The sequence below is a fragment of the Rhinoraja longicauda genome, chromosome 16 (assembly GCF_053455715.1).
Source record: "Rhinoraja longicauda isolate Sanriku21f chromosome 16, sRhiLon1.1, whole genome shotgun sequence".
Taxonomy (NCBI): Eukaryota; Metazoa; Chordata; class Chondrichthyes; order Rajiformes; family Arhynchobatidae; genus Rhinoraja; species Rhinoraja longicauda.
The window spans coordinates 48659518-48682294 of NC_135968.1; the positions used below are offsets into that span (position 1 = coordinate 48659518).

A 22777-nucleotide genomic window follows, 5' to 3' on the forward strand; every position below is an offset into this window, starting at 1 on the left:
GGGAGTGAGGGGGTAGGGGATGTTTTCAAGAGAGTTTGATTTGGCTCTCAGGGCTAACGGAATCGAGGAATACGGAGAGAATTCAGGCATGGGTTACTGATTGTGGATGATCGGCTGTGATCACAATGAATGGCGGTGCTGGATCGAAGGGCCAAACGGCCTCCTCCTGCACCTATTTGCGATGTTTTGATGTTTCGATACCATTGGGTTGTAAGGTACCCAAGTGGATTGTGAGGTGCTGTTCCCCCAGTTTGCATCTGGCCTCATTCTGGCAAAGCAGGAGGCCAATAGCTGAAGGTGACTGGGCCTAGGATACTGTCCTGACAACCTCCTGCAGTGATGGCCCAGGACTGCAAGGATTGACTTCCCTAAACCACAACAATGTTCCAGATCTCTAGTCTCCCTCTCCCCTGGCTCCCAGTTTGACAAAGGGTCCCAACCAAAAATGTCACCCATTCCTTCTCTCCAGAGATGCCGCCTGTCCCGCTGAGTTACTCCAGCATTTTGTGTCTATCTTCCTTTGTGTAAGGTATGGCTCCAATCACTGGAGCGATTCCTATTGATGTTTCCACTGACCTCAGTTTATCCAGGATATCTCGATGCAGATCTGGATGTATTCTCATGATATTCGTGATTGGGCAGCACGGTGGCGCAGCGGTAGAGTTGCTGCCTTACCGTGAATGCAGCGCCGGAGACCTGGGTTCCATCCCGACTGCGGGTGCTGTCTGTACGGAGTTTGTACGTTCTCCCCGTGACCTGCGTGGGTTTTCTCCGAGATCTTCAGTTTCCCCCCCACACTCCAAAGACGTACAGGATTGTAGGTTAATTGGCTTGGTAAATGTAAAAAATTGTCCCTAGTGTGTGTAGGATAGTGTTAGTGTGCGGGGATCGCTGGTCGGCGCGGACCCGGTGGGCCAAAAGGGCCTGTTTCCATGCTGTATCTCTAAACTAAATTCAGATTTTTAATTGAATCTTAACAATCTCAAGTCACATTTTGCGTTCCATTGCCATCATAGCTGTCCTGTCTCCCTGCCATGTTTATTGTCTCACTTGATAAAAGTGAATCAGAGGACACCATGCTCTGTGATCCGTGATTGTACACTTTAAGACAGGTAAATCATTTCACAAAATTGCATCAATTGATTCAACCACCAGTAAATGCATCTGCGATTCTATGGCTCTCATTTTCGCCTCCCTGCTGACTGATCCATGCTAGAATTCCCTATGAATACTGATATCCACACCGGCCTGCCCTTATCTATCAGCTATGTATCAGCTTTCCACTGGGATTCCGTTCATTCAAGTTTCCTGTTTTATATTCATGGCATAAGATCACAAAGAAGCTGTGACTTTTATGCCTGATCAATCTTCAATAATCAATGTAAGTGGAAGTTTTACAAACGTTTAATTATATTTTTGAAATCTCTTGAGCCCAATATCAGCAATGGTGAGGAACTTGGAGGACTTGATGCAAGATAAAATTAGCAGTCACTGAAGATAACTGAAGATGAGAAACTGAGATGAGGAAAATCTTTTTCACCCTGAGAGTTGTGAATCTGTGGAATTCTCTGCCACAGAAGGCAGTGGAGGCCAATTCACTGGATGAATTTTTATAGATAGTTAGATAGAGCTCTAGGGACTAGCAGAATCAAGGGATATGGGGAGAAGGCAGGCACGGGTTACTGATTGTGGATGATCAGCCATGATCACAATGAATGGCGGTGCTGGCTCGAACGGCCGAATGGCCTCCTCCTGCACCTATTTTCTATCTTTCTATGTTTCTATGGCTTTATGGGGAAAAAAAAGTTATGTTCTGATAGAGTTCTTTGAATAAATAATAGTGTGGATTCATGAAGAAATCCAATGGAATTTGCCTGAGATAAATTTTCCAGTGCATATTACTAGCGTTCAAAATAGGAGATATATGGATAAAATTGTCAGACCTATTTTTTAATAGATTTTAATAGATATAAAGAATATATAGCAACACCAGGGGGCGCCACACAATGGCAGCCTCGCCTGCAGTCTGGCTGTCATTTTCAAACTCTTTTTGTTATTTTTGGTGAGTTTTGTGTTAATATTCTCTGGTTTGTTTTATGTGGGGGTGAGGGAGGGGGTCGGGGGAAACCCTTTTTTCAATCTCTTACCTTGCCGGAGATGCGATTGTTTTCCGGATCGTACCTCCGGTCGCTCTGCGGCCTAACATCGTGGAGCTGGCCGCCTTGCTCGAGACTGACTTTGAGCCCCACCGCGGGGCTGTGGACTTACCATCTGAGTCTGCAATCTCTTGCGTGGGATCAACACTCCAACCCTGGGATGTCACCATCGAGGGGCTCGCAGTCTTGGGTAGAGATCGGTCAGGAGCTCCAAGCTGCACGAGGTTGGACTAGTCCCGACCCGGGGTAGATCGCCCGGCACGGGGGAGCAGGGAATTATAGACCAGTTAGCCTGACATGCTGGAGTCAATTATTAAATATGTAATAGATATATTTGGATAGCAGTAAAAGCATGGATTTATGAAGGGGAAATCTTGCTTAACTAATCTTCTGGATTTTTTTGAGGATGTAACAAGTAAAATTGATAAGGGAGAGCCAGTGGATGTAGTGTATCTGGACTTTCAGAAATCCTTTGGTAAGGTTCCACACAGGAGATTAGTGGGCAAAATTGAAGCATATGGTATTGGAGGTAGGGTATTGACATGGATACCGAATTGGTTGGCAGACAGGAAGCAAAGAATAGGAATTAATGGGTCCCTTTCAGAATGGCAGGCAGTGACTAGTGGGGTACCGCAAGGCTCGGTGCTGGGACCGCAACTATTTACAACATACATTAATGATTTAGATGAAGGTATTAAAAGTAACATTAGCAAATTTGCAGGTGACACAAAGCTGGGTGATAGTGTGAACTGTGTGGAGGATGCTATAAGGATGCAGGGTGACTTGGACAGGTTGTGTGAGTGGGCAGATGCATGGCAGATGCAGTTTAATGTGGATAAATGTAAGGTTATTGAATTTGGTGGCAGGAACAGGAAGGCAGATTATTACTGAGTGATGTAAGATTAGGAAAAGGGAAAGTACAACGAGACCTGGGTGTCCTTGTGCATCAGTGACCGAAAGTAAACATCCAAGTTTAACAGGCAGTGAAAAAAGCTATTGGCATGTTGGCCCTCATAATTAGAGAAGTAAAGTACAGGAGCAAAGAGGTCCTTCTGCAGTTGTACAGGGCCCTGGTGAGACCACACCTGGAGTATTTTGTGCAGTTTTGGTCGCCCAATTTGAGGAAGGACATTCTTGCTATTGAGGGATTGAGGTGTAGGTTCACAAGGTTAATCCCTGGGATGGTGGGACTGTCATATGAGGAAAGAATGGAAAGACTGGGCTTATATTCACTGGAATTTAGAAGGATCAGAGGGCATCTTATAGAATCTTATAAAATTATTAAGGGATTGGACATGCTTGAGGCAGGAAATATGCCATTCGGCCCTTCAAGCAAGCACCGCCATTCATTGTGATCATGGCTGATCGTCCCCAATCAATAACCAGTGCCTGCCTTCTCCCCATATCCCTTGATTCCACATGCCCCGAGAGCTCTAACTCTTAAATCCATCCAGTGATTTGGCTTCCACTGCCCTCTGTGGCAGAGAATTCCACAAATTCACAACTCTCTGGGTGAAAAAGTTTTTTCTCACCTCAGTTTTAAATGGCCTCCCCTTTATTCTAAGACTGTGGCCCCTGGTTCTGGACTCCTCCAACATTGGGAAGATTTTTCCTGCATCTAGCTTGTCCAGTCCTTTTATAATTTTATATGTTTCTATAAGATCCCCTCTTATCCTTCTAAACTCCAGAGAATACAAGCCTTTTCAATCTTTTCAATCTTTCCTCATATGACAGTCCCGCCATCCCTGGGATCAATCTCGTGAACCTACGCTGCATTGCCTCAATTACAAGGATGTCCTTCCTCAAATTTGGAGACCAAAACTGTACACAATAGACCAAAGCTGTACACAATGAATGGCAGATGCAGTATCAATCAATCTCAAAGTGTTCTGAATGTGAAACTCCTTTATAGTTTCACCTAGTTCCTGATTGGGAACAGAAACTGAAACTCAGACGTGTAATGACAACACTGAGTAATTAAAGGCAAAATTGCATTATAATCATTGCTTCATCAAAGATTCAATGTCATTGCTGTTCTGAGCATTGATGGTCTGAGCCTGGAAGGGGGTTGTTTTTGCAGATGAGCTGGTAGTCTTTGGTTTGAAATCTAGCAGGAAGAATTGGTGTGGTGTGAAATACCACCTGAATATATCTCACTTGCCACCAGCCACATCACTCCAACAGTGACATTGCCACAGGGCTCCTGTTTGGGCCTCAATTATGGACAGATTCAGACGTCAGCCCCTAAACCTTGTGTCATCTGTGATATTTACTTACATCTTGTTCCTTCCCCTGAATCTGTCCATATTTGGTGCCCTGAGACACCCCATGAGTCACTGTCTGCCACTGGGAAAATGACCCCATTTTCCATTCACCAGTTAGGGTGATCGTTTTGCTGATCACCTCCGCTCAGTCCACCTAAACCTACCTACATCTCTAGTTTGCTAAACACTAACTCCCCCCCCCATTTCTATAATGACCCTTCTGTCCTGGGCCATCACAACTGTCTAGAGTTAGGCCTCAACTGTCAGAGCTAAGCCCAAATGTCTATAAATCTAATTCCCTGCTCCCTGCACCAGCCCCACAGCCATACATTCATATCCCCAATCTTCCCGTTCCTGCCCTCACTAGCACGAGGCACAGGAAGCAATCTAGAGATAACCACCCTCGGAGTCCTACTTCTCAGTCTTCTTCCTAACTCTCTAAACTCACGTTGCAGTACCTGCTTCCTCTTCCTCCCGACGTCATTCGTGCCCACGTGCACAACTACGTCCGGCTGATCGCCTTCCCTCGCTAGGATGTTCTGAAGCCGCTCCGTGATGTCTTGAACCCTGGCACCAGGGAGGCAACAGACCATCCTCAAGTCCCGCCTGTCACCACAGAATCTACTGTCCGCACCTCGGATAATGGAGTCACCCACTACTATGGCTCTGCCCGACGTCGGTCTCCCTCGTCGAGTCACCTTGCCTGGATTGGAGCCACCGACCTGTCCGCTGCGCGGACTGGAACCGTCTTCTGCCCCAACAGCTCCCAAGAAGGTTTACCTGTTTGCAATAGGCACAGCCACGGGGTCTCCTGTGGTCCATGTTTACTCCCCTTTGAAACGGTCTCCCACCTTCGCTCGACCTGGACCCTTGGCGTGACAGCCTCACAGTAGGTCCTGTCCAGGAAACTCTCGCATTCCCGGATGGCCCTGAGGTCATCCAGCTGCTTTTCCAACTCCACCACACGTCCATTCAGGAGCTGCACCTGGACACAATTCTTGCAGATCTTCACTATCTGCAAAACCACCCAGTTTTGTATCTCGAAGCCCTCCGTTTCTTCCTCGACCATAGAACCAGCCAATCCCCATCTACCAACACTCTCCTCCGCCTAGCAGAGCTGGTTCATACCCTCAACAACTTCTCTTTTGACTCCTCCCACTTCCTCCAAACCAGAGGCGTAGCTATGGGCACTCGCATGGGCCCTAGCTATGCCTGCCTCTTTGTAGGGTACGTCGAACAATCCCTGTTCCAGACGTACACTGGCCCCATCCCCGAACTCTACCTCTGCTACATCGATGACTGCATTGGTGCTACCTCTTGTACCCATGCAGAACTCACTGACTTCATACAATTCACTTCCAATTTCCATCCTGCCCTTAAATATACTTGGACTATCTCCGACATCTCCCTCCCGTTTCTGGACCTCACCATCTCCATCACAGGAGACAGACTAGTGACTGACATCTACTATAAACACACTGACTCGCACAGCTATCTGGACTACACTTCTTCCCACCCTGTCTCCTGCAAAAGGTCTATCCCCTACTCCCAATTCCTCCGTCTACGCCGCATCTGCGCCCGGGATGAGGTGTTTCACACTAGGGCTTCCGAGATGTCCTCGTTCTTCAGGAAACAGGGCTTCCCCTCTTCCATTATAGATGAGGCTCTCACTAGGGTCTCTTCTACATCCCGCAGCTCCGCTCTTGCTCCCCTTCCCCCCATTCGTAACAAGGACAGAATCCCCCTCGTTCTCACCTTCCACCCCACCAGCCAGCGGATCCAACATATCATCCGCCAACCTTTCCGTTACCTACAACGGAACCCCACCACTGGCCACATCTTCCCATCCCCTCCCCTTTCTGCGTTCCGCAGAGACCGTTCCTTCCGTAACTCCCTGGTCCACTCGTCCCTTCCTACCCAAACCACCCCATCCCCGGGTACTTTCCCCTGCAACCGCACGAGATGCAACACCTGTCCCTTTACCTCCCCCGTCAACTCCATCCAAGGACCCAAACAGTCTTTCCAGGTGAGACAGAGGTTTACCTGCACCTCTTCCAACCTCATCTATTGCATCCGCTGCTCTAGATGTCAACATATTTACATCGGTGAAACCAACACAGACTCGGCGATCGTTTCGCTCAACACCTCCGCTCAGTTCGCCTTAACCAATCTGCTCTCCCAGTGGCTGAGCACTTCAACTCCCCCTCCCACTCCCAGTCTGACCTTTCTGTCATGGACCTCCTCCAGTGCCATAGTGAGGCCCACCGGAAATTGGAGGAACAACCTCATATTTCGCTTGGGCAGCTTGCAGCCCAGCGGTATGAACATTGACTTCTCTAACTTTAGATAGTTCCTCTGCTCCTCTCTTCCCCTCCCCCTTCCCAGTTCTCCCACTGTCTTCCTGTCCCCACCTATATCCTTCCTTTGTCCCGCCCCCCCTGACATCAGTCTGAAGAAGGGTCTCGACCCGAAACGTCACCCATTCCTTCTCTCCTGAGATGTTGCTTGACCTGCTGAGTTACTCCAGCATTTTGTGAATAAATACCTTCGGTTTGTTCCAACATCTGCAGTTATTTTCTTACACTTTGTATGCTTCGTTGTCACCTTCCCCCATCTTATACATTCTTCATTTTCCTTGAATTGCATCCCCTTTGATGTCTCATTTTCATACGTTACCCAATCATATCTCTGTAATCTCCCTCTCTCCTGACTCTCAGTCAGAAGTAAGGTCCTCATATTTGAGGGGAAAGGAAGATCAGCTAAGTGGGATATTCTTAAAAATGTGCTGGAAAAAGCTGATATGCCCGTCCCTATGAAGTGAAGGGCAAGGCAGGCAAACGTAAGGAAGCTTGGCAGACCAGGGAAATTAAGGCAATGGTCAAGAATAAGAAGGACACATGCGACAGGTACAGACAGCTGGACCAGTTTCAAGAACTAAAGAGTCAACTAAAAAAAGGAATCAGAAGGGCAAAAAGGGGCCAGGAGATAGCTCTGGCAGATTGCATTAATAATAATCCCAGGATATTATTAATACATAAGGGGGAAAAGAGTAACTCGAGAGATGATGCAAAATTTGCAGATGATACAAAAGTGGGTGGTTTTACAGATAGTGAAGATGGTTGTGAAAGATTGCAGCAGGATCTTGATCGATTGGCCAGGTGGGCTGAGGTTGATGGAATTTAATACAGAGAAATGTGAGGTTGCATTTTGGGAAGTCTAACATAGGCAGGACCTACACAGTGAATGGTAGGGCTCTGGGGAGTGTTGTGGAGGAGAGGGATCCAGGAGTGCAGGTGCATGGTTCCTTGAAGGCGAGTCGCAGGTAGGTAGGGTCTTCAAAATATATCTCATTCCTCGATGGAGATGCGACTTTATCCGTATCGTACCTCTGTCCACACTGCGGCCTCACATCGTGGAGCTGGCAGTCCCTTTGCTGCGGGTCGACTTTGGGTGTGCCAACTGTGGGGGCCTGCGGACAACATCGTGGAGCTAGCGGACCCTTGGTTAGGGATCGACTTCGGGAGCTCCAACCACAAGAGCTTCGACCGCCCCTATCGCGGGAGCTTCAACCGCCCCAACTTGGGAGCTTCTGTCTTCGACCGATTGCGGGAACTTCAGTCACCCCAACGCGGGAGCTTCAACCCCCCCGACGTGGGAGCCTCGATAGCCCCGACACGGGAGCTTCAGCCGTACTGACGTGGGAGCCTCGATAGCCCCGACACGGGTGCTTCAACCGCCCAACGTGGGAGCTTCAACCCCCCCGACACGGGAGCTTCTGTCATCCCGACACGGGAGCTTCGAGCGCCCCAACTACGGATGGTTCAACTGCCCCAACGCGGAAGAAAAGGAGGAAAGAAAGGGACACGTTATTGCCTTCCATCACAGTGCACTGTGGTGGATGCTTATGGTAATTTTTGTGTAGTAGTGTGTCTTGTTGCTTTTTTGGTATGACTGTATGACAAATCAAATTCCTTGTATGTTTTTACATACCGGACGGTGTTTAAAGCACTGGAGAAGTTAAAAAACATGACTCTCACAAAGAAGTATAAAAACATGACTCTCACATTGCTTCCCGGCTTATCCAGGTGAGCAGAGGAACGATGGAGCAGGTGGATGATGACCCATCTGTGTTTGGTGAGTGAACTGCAGGGGGTGCAGGTAGGGTTTAACCAGGGGTCGCAGGTGAGTGAGCACCAGGCTCTCCAGGGACTGGAGATGTGTGAAGCCAATGCCGCCGGTCTGTAGTCATTGGAGGAGCTGGGACATGTCCTCTTTGGTACAGGAACCAGGCAGGATGTCGCCACATCACAGGAACCCTCTCCAGGCCCAGGCTCAGGCTGAAGATGTAGATTTCAAACCAAAGACCACCAGCTCACCTGCAAAAGCAAGGAGCCCTTCCAGGTCTTTAGACCCTCAATGCTCAGAACAACAATTACATTGAACCTTTGATGAAGTGTTGTTTATAAAGGTATTTGTGTGGTTTCGCAATTTTCCCTTTAATTATTCAGCATTGTCATTACACGTCTGAGTTTCAGTTTCAGTTTCTGTTCCCAGTCAGGAATAGTTGAAACTATAAAGGAACAGTCAGGCACAACATTCAGAACACTTTGAGATTGATTCAACCTGAGAAAGTACTGCTTGAGCTGAGAAAGGAGTATAAAGTGTTTTCCATCCAAGCAGCATAATGAGGTAAGGACTATTCCTACTGTGTCTAAGTTTACCTGCAGATTATTATTGAGGATGTGGTCTACTGAAAATTAGTGGAGCAATTTGAAATTAATTTGAACAGCTCAGAATGGTAACGTCGACCGGCACGGTAGTTTAGGAAAATAACTGCAGATGCTGGTACATATCGAAGGTATCACAAAATGCTGGAGTAACTCAGCAGGTCAGGCAGCATCTAGGAGAGAGGGAATGGGTGACGTTTCGGGCCGAGACCCTTCTTCAGACTGTGGGGGAGGAGAGAGTGGGGGTGTGGGGAAGGGAGTTGGGGGGAGTGGGAGTGGGGGGAGGAGAGGTGGGGGAAGAGGGACAGTGGGTGTAGGGGGCAGGGGAGGGTGGGGGTGAGGGGGTTGGGGGTCAGGGGTCAGAGAGTGCGGGTGGGGGGGAAGGGGGACAGTGCGGGGCAGGGGAGAGTGGGGTTGGGAAAGGGGAGAAGGGGTGGGGGGAAGGAGAGTCTGGGGGTGGGGGGGAAAGGGGGGTGGGGGAGGAGACAGTTGGGGGGGTGGGGGAAGAGAGGGTGGGGGGAGTAGAGAGTGGGGGGAGTAGAGAGTGGGGGTGTGGGAGGATAGTGGGGGTGGGGAGGAGGGAAGATTGGGGGTGGGGGGGAGGGAAGAGTGGGGGTGGGGAGGAGGGAAGATTGGGGGTGGGGAGGAGGGAAGATTGGGGGTGGGGAGGAGGGCAGGGTGGGGGTGGGGAGAAGGAAAGAGTGGGGATGGGGAGAGTGGGGGTGGGGAGGAGGGAAGAGTGGGGGTGGGGAGGAGGGAAGATTGGGGGTGGGGGGGAGAGTGGGGGTGGGGGGAGGGAAGATTGGGGGTGGGGGGGAGAGTGGGGTGCGGGCAGCGAGAGTGGATGTTCAGGGAGGGGAGGGAGGTGGGAGTGAGGAGAGGGGGAAATAGGGGTGGAGGCAGGGCGCGCTCCCCCCCCCCCCCCCCCCCCGCTGGACCTTAAACTAATGTGCTCTCCCCCCCCCCCCCCCCCCCCCCCCGGACCTTTAACTAATGCGCTCCCCCCCCCCCCCCCACTCTGGAACTTTAACTAATGCGCTCTCTCGCCCCCCCTCCCCACCCTGGACCTTTAACTAATGCGCTCTCCCCCCCCCCCCCCGGACCTTTAACTAATGCCCCCCCCCTCTGGACCTTTCACTAATGCCCCCCCCTCCATGCACCGCCGCCCGTCCCAGAGGAGAGAGTGGGGGTGGGTGGGGAAAGGGGGTAGAGAGGAGAGAGTGGGGGGGAGGAGGTGGGGAGCGGAGGGAGTGGGAGTGGGGGGAGAGTGGGGGTGGGGAGGAGGGCAGGGTGGGGGTGGGGAGAAGGGAAGAGGGGGTGGGGAGGAGGGAAGATTGGGGGTGGGGAGAGAGCGGTGCGGGCAGGGAGAGTGGGGGAGGGGAGGGAGGTGGGGGCGTGTGGGGTTGAGGGGAGGGAGAGGGGGGAATAGGGGTGGGGAGGGGGAAATGGGGGTGGAGACAGGGCTTGGGGGAGGTGCAAGTGGAGGTGGGGCAGGGGAGGGGCAAGTGGGGGTGGGTAGGGGGGATGGAGTGGGTCAGTGGGGGGAGGAGGGGGGGGATAAGGGAGATTGAGTGGGGGTATTGAGGGCACTACAATACTGGAGAGGCTTTGGGTCCAGGCCTCACTCAGTGACACCCTCTCCCCTTCCCTGTCCCCCCTCTACGCGGAATGGGCCCAACTGGTCCACTTGGTCTAGTAATTTTATAAACTTGTATGGAGTCAGCCCTCAGCCTCCTGCATTCCAGAGAAATATCCAATGTTGTCCAAACTCTGCAGCTAATCCCCTCCAATCATGGCAACATGCATGTAAACCCCTTCTGCACCCTCTCCAAAACCTCCACATCCTTCCTGTAATGATGTGAGAGAGGGGTAAAAAGGGATAATTGATTTAGACTAAGGATCCTGAGAAATAGCTGACTCAACCATGCTCGACTAAACAAAGGGACCCAGAGAAATAACTGACCAGACCGTGCTCGGCTAGAGAAAAAAACCCGCAAGAACAAATGGTGACAGTCCAAGGACAAGTGTTTCAATAGACAATAGACAATAGGTGCAGGAGTAGGCCATTCAGCCCTTCGAGCCAGCACCGCCATTCAATGCGATCATGGCTGATCACTCTCAATCAGTACCCCGTTCCTGCCTTCTCCCCATACCCCCTCACTCCGCTATCCTTAAGAGCTCTATCCAGCTCTCTCTTGAAAGCATCCAACGAACTGGCCTCCACTGCCTTCTGAGGGAGAGAATTCCACACCTTCACCACTCTCTGACTGAAAAAGTTCTTCCTCATCTCCGTTCTAAATGGCCTACCCCTTATTCTTAAACTGTGGCCCCTTGTTCTGGACTCCCCCAACATTGGGAACATGTTATCTGCCTCTAATGTGTCCAATCCCCTAATTATCTTATATGTTTCAATAAGATCCCCCCTCATCCTTCTAAATTCCAGTGTATACAAGCCCAATCGCTCCAGCCTTTCAACATACGACAGCCCCGCCATTCCGGGAATTAACCTAGTGAACCTACGCTGCACGCCCTCCATAGCAAGAATATCCTTCCTCAAATTTGGAGACCAAAACTGCACACAGTACTCCAGGTGCGGTCTCACCAGGGCCCGGTACAACTGTAGAACAAGTTTCAATTGTTACACCTTTAATTCCTCCCCTTCGGGCTCCTTCCAATCGGAGCACTGAGGTGCACAATCTACTGTCACCCGCCCCTGTTGCCTTCCACATCATACAGTAATATTCATTTATTTCATTAGGCAAGCGCAGTCCTCGGTGTGTCTCGACAGGGGAGACACCCAACTCTGCAGACTTGCAAATAAACTATACTTGTTTCTCTAGATTGTCTCTAGCATCGTGATTGTGAGCACTCACATTTGCATCTCACAATGAGATGAACAGAATAGCAATAATGCTTCAAATGCAGCCTAACCAAAGGTTTACAAAGTTGTAACATGACTTCCTGCCCTTTATATTCAATGCCATGACCGATGAAGACACTTTGACCACGCTATCCACCTGCGTTGCCACTTTCTGGGAGTTAACACCAAGATCCCTCCTCAGACTCCATCATCCTCTGATGCCAAGCACAATATTCCTCCTTTATCCTTCAGCAGTCTTACCGTCTCCTTAATTACCCTCTTGTCTTTAATGTCTAGGATAGATGGGAAAGGTTTAGAGCAGGGATCAGCAACCCCTGCCTATTCCGGCCCGCTGCCTGTTTTTGTACGGCCCGTGAGTTTTTTGTTTTTTTTTTGTTTTTTTGGGTTTTTTTTGGAAGTAAGCACATTACATTTTAATGGTTCCTTTTTACAGGTGCCAAGAATTATTAAAACATTATTTGTACAACTTCCTTTTTAAAAAGAAATGAGAAAGAAAGAAGTAGTGAAGAGTAAAGAATAAATTAGTGAGTATCGAGTGAAAAAAAAAAAAAAAAAAAAGGAAATGTGCAAAAGTAAAGCAGAGAGGAGATTCTCCCACGCAACCAATCGATGTTTTTTTTTTTTTTAATATTCTTAATCAATTTTCAGTCAAACCCCGAATTTTAATTTTATGCTGATATTACACCGCATGATTCCACAAGGTCAATAAATGGAGACCAACTCGATAAGAATTGGTCTTTTTTTTCTATTAGGAGGAGTCTCATTTCTTCCAAATGTGCTGTTTCCAACATATTACCAATCCACATTTTAAGTGTTGGTGGAATAGACTTTTTCCACAATTTAAGTATGAGTTTTTTCGCTATTATTAAACCATAATTAAAAAATGAGATTTGGGATATATTTAATTTATTTACATCGCCAAAGATAATCATTTCCATGCTAGGTTCCATTTTTGTCTTAAATAAACTAGTAAATATATCAAATATATCACCCCAAAAACTTTGAAGTTTTATGCACGAAACGAAAGCGTGTGTGAGATTGGCATTTTGTGAAAGACATTTATCACAAATGGGTGAGATATTTGAATAAAATTTATTCAACCTAACTTTTGAGTAATATAGTCTGTGTAATATTTTAAATTGGATTAAATTATGTCTAGAGTTAATCGAACATTTATGTATGTATATCAAATACCTCTCCCATGTTTCTTTAGAAATTTTTATCAGTAATTCTTTTTCCCAGTGTTCTCTAATTGCCTCTGTTGAAGGCAATTCTCTATTAAGAATACTGTTATATAGATATGATATTAATTTTTGTGAGTCCGCCTTAATATTCATTGCTTCTTCCAGTGGGTCTATCATTATATTCTGTGATCTTGGTATATATTTTTTTATAAAGTCACATATCTGTAAATATTTAAAGTATTGGTTATTATTGAGATTAAATTTTGATTTTAATTGTTGAAATGATAATAAATTTCCCGTTTCATACATGTCACCCAACTTTTTAATTCCCTGTCTTTCCCATTGTCTATATGTTTTATCCATAATAGCTGGTTTAAATACCGGGTTATTCACTATTGGTGTTAATGAAGATAAGTTTCTTAATTTTAAATTTAATTTTATTTGTTTCCAAATTCGAATTATATTGTGTATAATTGGATTCTTCTTATATAATATATTATTCAATTTTATCGGGGAGAAGAGGATCGCTCCTAAATCATAAGGCAGACAATCCTCTTTTTCCATTCTTATCCATTCCATCTGTTGAGAAGGACACTCCAACCAATAAATAATATTCTTAATATGCACTGCCCAATAATAATATAAAAAATTAGGCAGTGCAAGTCCCCCTACATCTTTAGGTTTACACAAATGATTTCTTTTAATTCTATGTGCTTTGTAGTCCCATATAAAATTAGTAATATTAGACTCTAGTTTAAAAAAAAAATATTTTGGTATATATATTGGTATGGATTGAAATAAATATAATATTTGTGGTAGCACTATCATTTTGATAGCGTTTATTCTGCCAATTAATGATAGTGGGAGCGTTTTCCAAAATATAATCAAAGCGTTCAATTTATTTAACAGAGGACTAAAATTAGCGTTAAATAATGATTTATATCTTCTGGTAACTTGAATACCTAAATACTTAAATTTTTCCGTTGCAATTTTAAATGGAAATTTTAATAGATGATTCGCTTTCTGAGGATGTAATGACATAATTTCACTTTTATTCCAATTTATTCTATATCCAGAAAAGGAGCCAAATTCCTCTATTACATTTAATACGTTCGGGATACTCGTTTTTGAATTTGTAATATATAAAAGTATATCATCCGCGTATAATGAAATTTTATTATTAGAGTCCTTAGTATTGTATCCATGAATATTCGGATGAGTTCTTATCCTTTCCGCCAGTGGCTCTATCATAAGGGCAAATAGCAGGGGTGATAAAACACATCCCTGCCTATTGCCCCGTGATAATTGGAATTTTTGAGACAACGTATTATTAGTTAATATTCTTGCTGTTGGTTTATCGTATAATAATTTTACCCATCTAATAAAATTATCTCCTATATTAAATTTTTGGAGTACTATGTATAAATACTGCCACTCTACCTGATCAAATGCTTTTTCTGCGTCCAAAGATATAACTGCTAAGTCTTCCTTTTCCCCTTTATGTGAATACATTATATTATAAAGTCGTCTCAAATTGTTAAATGATTGTCTTTTGGGTATAAACCCCGTTTGGTCCTGATTTATCAATTTATTAATATATTTGCTCAATCTTCTTGCTAAAATCTTTGCTAAAATTTTTTGGTCTGTATTTAACAGTGCTATAGCTCTATACGAGCCCGGATCTTCTAAATCTTTATCTTTTTTTGGTATAAGCATAATTGTGGATTCTGCTAAAGTTTCTGGTAATTTCTTATCGGTAAAAGCGTACCTGTATAATTTAAGTAATCGTGGGGCCATTAACTCCTGAAATCTTTTATAAAATTCATTATTAAAACCATCAGGCCCTGGAGTCTTCCCATTTTTCAATTCTTTTATTGTTTCTCTTATTTCTTCACTTGTAATCTGGGTTCCTAATTCCTCTTGTTCTAAGATATCCAATTTTGGCAAGTTACACTTATCTAAAAAATTTATAATTTTATTGTCTTCAATGTTAGTTTTAGATGTATATAAATTTTGATAAAATTGAGCAAACCTTTTGTTAATGTCCTTAGGTAAAGTTAATAGTTCCCCGTTCTCTGATTTGATTTTACTAATTGTTTTTTCCTTTTCTTGTTTCTTCAATTGTCATGCTAGAAGTTTATGTGGTTTATCCCCAAATTCAAATTGTACTTGTTTTGTGATCTGAAATAATCTTATTACTCTTGCCGATAATATTCGATTAAGTTTAAATTTCAGTAATGTTATCTTATTATGTTTATCTATTGTTGGGTCTTTTGCGTTTCCTAATTCTAATAATTTAATTTCCTTTTCTAACGTCCCTTGTTCTGTCCTGTTTTTTTTATTTAGAAAACTTTGATACGAAATTATAACTCCACGAATGAAAGCCTTAAAAGATTCCCATAATAAAGATGGTGAAATCCCTGGTGTCTCATTTATTTCAAAAAAAAATTTCATTTGTTGTTTTAAATACTCATAACCTTGTGGGTCGTTAGCTATTTGTGTGTTAAATCTCCAAAAAAAATTTGTACCTGGCATTCCCTCAAGTTTTAAAGTAAAAGTCAGCGGGGAGTGATCAGAAATAATACTATTGTGGTATTTAGAATTAATCGTATATGGTATTAGTTTTGAGTCCACTAAAAAATAATCAATTCTTGAATAGGTTTTGTGTACTGATGAGTAAAACGAATATTCCCTTCCAGTTGGGTTAGCTATTCTCCATACATCTATTATATTAGTATTTTTTATATAAGTATTTAAGAATTCACTAGACTTGGATTTAGCACTACCCTTCCTAAATTTTGTTGATTTGTCTAAATATGAATCTATAACACAGTTAAAATCCCCCCCTAATATTATATTTTGAAAATTATACTCATCTATTTGATCCATAATTTTCTTAAAAAATTGGGGATTATCAAAGTTTGGAGCGTAAATATTTATCAAAGTGAGTGGCGTGGAATAAATTTCTCCCGCCACTATCGTGTATCTTCCTTCTTTATCAGATATTGTATTCTTTAATATAAACGGTATACCTTTCCGAATAATAATAGCCGTTCCTCTGGCTTTAGCAGTAAATGACGAATGATACATTTGGCCTATCCAATTTGCTCTAAATCTCATCTGTGTTTGTAGTTTCGTATGCGTTTCTTGCAGGAACGCTATATCCACCTTCAAAGATTTTAAATGGGCCATAATTTTGCCCCTTTTAATTGGATCATTCGCACCCCTAATATTCCAACTACAAAATGTGACTCCTCCATTCTTATTTTCCTTATTGTCCTGCATTATAAATAAGTTTTAGTAATTTTATTTCCTGTGGTGTAATTAGGTACCTCAGCCTTTTGTGTATGTGGGTATCATCCCACACTTCTGACATTATTTTACCTCTCCTCCGTATATTGAACCTCCTTAAGAAGAAGAAAAAGGTGTGTTGAAAAATAGTGATGAAAACAAGAAAAATAATTAAATAAAAGTAAATGCTACAAAAAAAAAAACAAAAAAAAAACACGTGATTTTAAGGTATCAAAAAGGTGATACCCTAAATACAAGAAGCCATCTATGATGGCTAAAAATTGATAGACCTCCGTAGATGGAATTATACATTGAGTTCAGCCACCTGAATACTATAGGATTTATAACTACAAGCCGTTTCCTCTGACTATATCTTAATCTTTCTTAATATATCTAAGGGACTCCTTAATCCTTAATATTTCAAGTGTTCTCATTTCTACCCCAATTTTAAACCTTCTGTGTTACTTGCTCGGTATCCCCGAGTCCTACAATTCAAAAACCTGAGAACACCTGCCCTGTCTCTGTCCAAATATACAGTATTCATCAATACCTTGATTACCAGCCTGTTTCAAGGGGTTGCGTTTCTTATCTTAAATACAACCATCTTCCAGCCCAAACCTCTGGAACGTTTCCAGATCATTAGCGCCTCTTTCTTCCCACAAGTTTATGGTGTTCTAATATTCTTATACCCCTTTTCATTAATTATAATGTGTTAGCGTACAACCTAAATTATATTTCAATTCTTTTCAACCAACTTAACCTTATATATCTGTTAATAATAATCATCTCTATATACCCCTTATCCCCTAAATCCATCGGCCCGTGAGTTAATAATGGTTTTTGCAGTTTTAAAAGGTTGAAAAAAACACAAAGGAAGAATATTATTGGAGCACAGCCATGTGTGAGGTGGGGGTGAGCTGCCAGCGATCCGGCCACTCACGGGGGAAGCGTCGCCCACTGGGCTGCGATACACTACCGACATTCACTGTAATCCACCCACATCCGGCCACCTCCAACACATTTGAAGTATTGCATGCAACTCTGGTTGCCCCAATACAGCAGGGATGTTGCAGGACTGTTGCATGTACTGTTGCAGTTACTCTTGCACTGTTGCAGGACTGTTGCATGTCCTGTTGCAGTTCCTCTTGCACTGTTGCAGGACTGTTGCATGCACTGTTGCAGTTCCTCTTGCACTGTTGCAGGACTGTTGCATGTACTGTTGCAGTTCCTCTTGTTAGAAGCAGTCAATGCTGGGGAATCTAAGCCACCCGCCACGACAACAACGTTGCTTTTAAATCTTTCCATAACATGTCTACACATCTGTTCGTTTACCCCCCCTGGTGGTTGGGGTGCCTATAGTACAATCCCATCAGAATGATTGCACCTTCCTTATTTTTCACCTCAACCACATTTCCCCAGTGGATGGATTGTCCACTGGGTCCTCCCTGTGTACAGCTGTGACATTCTACCTTATTAATAGTGCAACTCCTCCACCTCCTTTACCTCCCTCTCTCTCTATCACGTCTGAAACATCTAAACCTTGAAGCATTAAACTGCCAGTCCTGTCCCTTTCATAACCAAGCGACCATAATGTGGTCATGGTCACAACATCATCGTTCTATACAGGCTCCAAGCTGATTCAGGCCCTACACTCAACCACAGTTTCCAAAATACTACTTGCATTGAAATAAACACAGCTCAGCCCCTCAGCCTCACCATGTTCATTAACCTGTCCCTGATTGTCCTTTCTTTACAACTTACTTTCCATAACCTCCACCTTCCCATTAGTCCATCCACTTGCTGACCTGCTCCATTGCCCACCTCACTGACACTCATGAGGCGAGAGGGGGATCCTTGACAACCTGGAGGTCCTACATTTAACCTACTACCCAACTCCCAACATTGCAGGACCTGATCTCCCTTCCTAAATATGTCATTGGCACCAACATGGACAAGGATCTCTGGAGACTTCCCTCTCAGAATATCCAGTTCTCTCCCAATCATCATTGGCTCTAGCATCAGGGAGGCAACACACCATCCCAGAGTCTTGCCTGGAGACTGCTTCAGGTCAATGACAAAATAACCAAATGCAGCTTCTCTGGTCTGCTGACTATTTGTGAGATTGGGAGACAGACTTGCCTGACATGGAATTTGATGAATTTTATTCTCTTGCAGCAGCAGAATGAGAGATTTGGTGAAAGAGAAGCTCGATCAGCTTGAGTGTCACTTCACGTGGGGCCCACAGAAGGAGACCCTTGACTTGGACGATATGGTGTACCGATTAAACGATGCCACAATCTTTGCAGATAAATATCAAGCCACATCCTACAACCAACTCGCTTTTGTAAACTGCCTGCAAGGCAACTGTGAGGAAGCTCTTCAAAACTTAAAAGAAGCTGACAGGATTCTGAGGGAGAACCACAAAGATGCATTTGAAAGAAACAGCATCATCACCTGTGGAAACTGTGCCTGGGTGCATTACCACATGGGACAACTGACCGAGGCCCAGTCCTACCTCGACAAGCTGGAGATGATCTGTAAACCACTCACTGATGGCCCTCGCTATACAGCAATGATACCTGAAGTGTATGGGGAGAAGGGATGGTCATTGTTGAGTTCTGATGCTTCATACTATGAGGAGGCTATGGAATGTTTTGAGAAAGCTCTGAGGGAAGATCCCAATAACACAGAGTGGATCATGGGCAAAGCAACTGTTCTGTTTCGTCTGGAAGCATTTTCTGGAACGCCAGAAAGTCATGGACGGAGTAAGTCAGTGAAGTATTTGCGACGTGTACTGGAGCTGGATCCAGATGATGCAATGGCCATGGTGCTGCTGGCCTTAAAATTGAAAGGACTCAGTAAAAAGGAAGAAGCAAAGGAGCAGTGGAGAAAGCAATCAATCTATTGAAGCAAGCGTTAGAATTAACTCCACACTCGTGCTTCTCACACCACCAAATTGGAAAGTGTTATAGAATTAAACTGATCAATCGTGATAATAGAAATCCTGGGCAGCAAGCTGAGTTGATCGGTCAATGTAAATATCATTTTTGGAAAGCCTCTGAGTGCCGTCCGAGGAGTGCTGTTCGACCAAAGCTGGATTACGCAGATATTTGCATAAGAAATGAAGAGTATTCTGAGGCAGAGGGGATCTACAATGATCTGTTGAAATTGGAGGACATCCGTCCAGAAAACACACAGCTGATATGTTTAAAGGCTGGGTCATTTGAACTGCACCAGAAACGATCGGAATCAAGTGCCATCAGCCTATTTCTGAAAGGAGTGAAGATTGAATATGATTCAAGAGAACGGAGACTGTGTAAGAAGGAATTGAAGAAGTGGGCAGATAATAAACTTTACTATGCTCCACGTGACAGCAAAGCTCTTGGTGTCAGAGGGTTAACATATCAGCTGGATGGGAACAAGTCCAAAGCTATTGAATACTTTGAAAAGGCCTTGGAGATTGATCATGAGAATGAAGAATATCTGCGTGCACTTTCAGAATTACACCTTTGAGGACCACAAGGATGCTTATAATATGCACCAATTTCATCTGATCTGCGGATAGCTTTGGTGATGTGTGTATTTCACTAATTATATTCTGATAGCATCTTTGAATGAAGGCTTTACTTATGAGTGTGAAGTTTTCAAAAATGATCTTGCGCTTCATTTAAAGATTTAAAAAAATTATTCTACTTTTAAAAATAATAACACCTCAAGCACATCAATCAAATGGAATTTGGTTGTGTAAGTGTGGAATTTGTGTTTCAATAGACAATAGGTGCAGGAGGAGGCCATTCGGCCCTTCGAGCGAGCACCGCCATTCAATGTGATCATGGCTGATCATTCTCAATCAGTACCCCGTTCCTGCCTTCTCCCCATACCCCCTGACTCCGCTATCCTTAAGAGCTCTATCCAGCTCTCTCTTGAATGCATTCAGAGATTTGGCCTCCACTGCCTTCTGAGGCAGAAAATTCCACAGATTCACAACTTTCTGATTGAAAAGGTTTTTCCTCATAATAATAATAATAATAATAAGCATTTATTTTATATAGCGCCTTATCAGGTGCTCAAAGCGCTTTACATAAACAATCAAACATAAAAACAAACAGACAAACTATCCTAACGGAGAAGCGGCGAATAAACAACGCCAGCGTCCTCTCACGTCAGGGTCCGGCAGTAGACAACAAAAAGCACAGGACACACAGATACAATTTTTACACAATTTTTACACAAACAGCCATCACAGTGATTGCTCTAGGCACACCCTCACTGTGATGGAAGGCAAAGTCTTATCTCCTCCTGATTTCTTCTCCCGTGGTGCCACGAGGTGATCGAGGCTCCCAACTTTTTGAAACCCCCACCGGGCGATGGAAAGTCCCAGGGCCGAGCCGAGCAGGCCGATGAAGGTCCTGAGCCCCCACCGGGCGATGGAAAGTCCCAGGGCCGAGCCAAGCAGGCCGATGAAAGTCCTGAGCCCCCACTGGGCGATGGAAAGTCCCAGGGCCGAGCCAAGCAGGCCAATGAAAGTCCTGAGCCCCCATCGGGCGATGGAAAGTGCTGCGGCCGAGCCACGCAGGGCGATGAAGGGTCTGCGAGCGGGTCAATCTTACCTCGCACTTCGGGGCGGTTGAAGCTGCTATGGCTGGAGCTCCCAAAAACCGGTCACCAGCCAGGGACCTGCGAGCTCCCGATGTTGCGGTCTGCAGGGCCCACGGCCGAAGCCTCCGAGATGGTAAGTCCAGGCCCTGTGACCGGAGTCTTCAAGGTCGATCCCAGCTGGAGGCCGCCGACTCCACGATGTTAGGCCATAGCGCGAACGGAGATACGACACAGTAAAGGTCGCATCTCCGTTGAGGAGGAGATTTGAAAAAAGGTTTCCCCCAACCCCTCCACCACCCCCCCACATACACAGAGTTAAAAATAAAACAAAACGTACATTAAACGATGACAGACAAAAAAAACAAAAAAAAGACAGAGAGACTGCCGGTGAGCCACAGCTGCAGAACACCTCATCTCAGTTCTAAATGGCCTACCCCATATTCTTAAACTGTGGCCCCTTGTTCTGGACTCCCCCAACATTGGGAACTGTTTCCTACCTCTAACGTGTCCAACTCCGTAATAATCTTATATGTTTCGATAAGATCCCCTCTCATCCTTCTAAATTCCAGTGTATACAAGCCTAGTCACTCCAGTCTTTCAACATATGCCAGTCCCGCCATTCCGGGAATTAACCTGGTAAACCTTCAATAGCAAGAATATCCTTCCTCAAATTTGGAGACCAAAACTGCACACAGTACTCCAGGTGCGGTCTCACTAGGGCCCTGGAAAGATGGGAATTGGGAAATGGCAGCATGTGGAACCAAATGGAGACATATCGTTGAGGCTTCTGGCAAGTTGTCACATCTGAGTCTTTCACCTTCATCATTTTACTCTTTATTTTTTCTTGTTTCTCAATGTACAATTATAACTTTGGAATAATTTCATTTTCAGGATCATTATAAGATGTCCTACATTGACATGTGTATTAATTAAAGCTTCAAAGCAGAGATTGGCTCTGCCTCAACCAAATCAAAGGAACACAAACAACAGATCCCTAAAGTGTGCATCGTGCTGCTGGGAGTGATGGAGGAAAGGCTGGGGAGGGGGTCTGTTGGGGAGGGGAGGGGAGGAGACCAGGATCATTAATGGGATGTCAAGAGATGATATTATTGACAAAGGAAAGATTCAAGTTTACATTATCAGGCATAATAATTAATAATCAAGGACAATGTTGCTGCAAAGATCGAATCCATTTTGAAAATACCAACGGATTGATAATGGAACCAGAAATTGGAAGTGATTAATGGAAACATTAACCCTTTCATGTGACCATCCCCAACAGTGGATATTGACAAATGGCATTCCTGTAATACTTTATACTAAAATGACTATAACATGAATATAATTCGTTATACTTAGTAACTTTGGCTAGAAACGTGGCGAGTCTTTGTGTATTGTATACAAAATAAAGAATTTCACTGTGCCCAAGTACATGTGACAATAGTGTATCATTTAATAGCCTGATGGCTGTAGGGAAGGAGCTGTTCCTGAACCTGGACACATCCACACTGGCATAGCCCCAATGTGGAGACCCTTGAGGACAGATGCTGCTTTCTTGCGGTGACACCTGACGTAGATGCTTTTGATGGTCAGGATGACTGTGCTCACGTTGGTCTGGGCTGAACCACCACTTTGCAGCAGCCTCCATTCAGGTGCATAACATAACATAACATAA

The 22777-nt window shown here is 44.8% G+C and overlaps 1 pseudogene across 1 annotated transcript; it reads left to right on the forward strand.

The window, feature by feature from the left end:
* The first annotated feature begins 9037 nt into the window (after positions 1-9037).
* LOC144600997 (interferon-induced protein with tetratricopeptide repeats 5-like) lies at positions 9038-22477 on the forward strand (annotated as a pseudogene). Its single transcript, XR_013548210.1, has 2 exons — positions 9038-9109; positions 18679-22477. The product of XR_013548210.1 is annotated as an interferon-induced protein with tetratricopeptide repeats 5-like (transcript).
* Positions 22478-22777: the final 300 nt, after the last annotated feature.